The sequence below is a fragment of the Camelina sativa genome, chromosome 3 (genome assembly GCF_030686135.1).
Source record: "Camelina sativa cultivar CO46 ecotype springtype chromosome 3, ASM3068613v1".
Taxonomy (NCBI): Eukaryota; Viridiplantae; Streptophyta; class Magnoliopsida; order Brassicales; family Brassicaceae; genus Camelina; species Camelina sativa.
In genome coordinates, this window is record NC_141882.1 from 17048809 (window position 1) to 17050156 (window position 1348).

Here is a 1348-nt window from a genome sequence, read left to right on the forward strand (position 1 = left end):
GGGTATAGATATGGTGTATGAGAGAGAAAGTGGGGGTATGGTATATTATTTTTTTATAAAGAAACTTATTTATAATCATATTTCTTTAGTTATAATGCTCTGAACCCAATTTTTGGATGGATATCGATCAACACAATGATAATAACGACCGACACCATTATTTTGGGTGGTTATCGATTTGGTTTAGATTATTGGTTTAGTTCAGTTTGGTTTTGGGAAAAAACCATGTCTTTTTAAAAGCTCGACACAACCTCTTTCCTTGCCTTAGGTGTGTGATTTTCGTTCCTTGGTAAAGGAGAAAGAGAGAGTTGGTTCTTATCGTTCCAGAGGACAAAGGAGAGGCTTGTGTGAGACTTGAGGTGCAAGAGAGCGGATTTTTGGTGCTTTCAAGGGGAGGAGAAAGAGATCAATAGCGTGGGTGTGAGAAGGAGCCACTATTTTCGTGGGATTGCTTGTTCTTGTCCAGAGATCAATCTAAATCAAGGTGAGTGCATGACCATGGCTTATCTGAACAATTAGGGTTTTGTGTGATTTGATTTGGTGATTATGTGGTTGATTCCTTGTTGTTTGTGTACTTTTAAGGTGTTTGTGTGACCTTGTCTGGCTGTTCTTGGATGTGTGGTCGTGAGAGATATTATGGTTGAGATTCAAGGTTGATTAATGGAGGAGATCGTCAACGGAGGTGTTGCAGAGTTGTGGTGTCGATCGAAACCATCTTAAGTTGCGAAGGGAGATCGCGTTAGTGGTTGTGGCGACCGACACTAGGTGTTTGTAGATGCAGTTTTGTCCTGATTGTCGATTTTGGTTGTTTTGTGATGTTTCTTGTGTATGATCTTAATTGCTTTTGTGTATAGCCTAATAGATGGAAGGATTGTATCACTAAGTATTTGTGATAATACTTACGCATCTCAATTGTTTTTTGTAGTTGTAACATCCGTTAGGGGATGCATCGGTCGATGCAAAATGTGCATCGGTCGATGCAAAATGTGCATCGGTCGATGCAAGGTTGGTTCTTGCGGACGAGTTTAAGTTAAATGTTGCGTTTTGGGGTTAGAAAAACCTTGGAACCGCTTATAAAATCAGAAACTCGGGGGTTTAGCCAAGTTTGGCCGTTTCTGGGAAAAAGAAAAGAGAGAAAGTGTTCTTGAGCGTTTTTGGTGAGATTTTTGGAGTTTGAGGCTGTTCCTGTAGAGATCTGTAGCTGGGATTATTGTAGGAGCTTCCTATGAGAGTAGATCTTCCTGTTTGCGGTTCAGAATCTTCTTGGCAAAGGTGAGTGCATGACCATAGCTTATCTAAGACCATCTCAAATGGTTTTCCCTATTATTTTCTCTATAATAGAGGATCT

The 1348-nt window shown here is 40.1% G+C and overlaps 1 long non-coding RNA gene across 1 annotated transcript; it reads left to right on the forward strand.

Annotated features, from left to right (window-relative positions):
* The first annotated feature begins 261 nt into the window (after positions 1 to 261).
* LOC147947040 (uncharacterized) lies at positions 262 to 924 on the forward strand. The gene is made up of 2 exons (XR_015587109.1): positions 262 to 484; positions 583 to 924. It is a non-coding gene; the product is annotated as an uncharacterized LOC147947040 (long non-coding RNA).
* The last annotated feature ends 424 nt before the right edge of the window (positions 925 to 1348 follow it).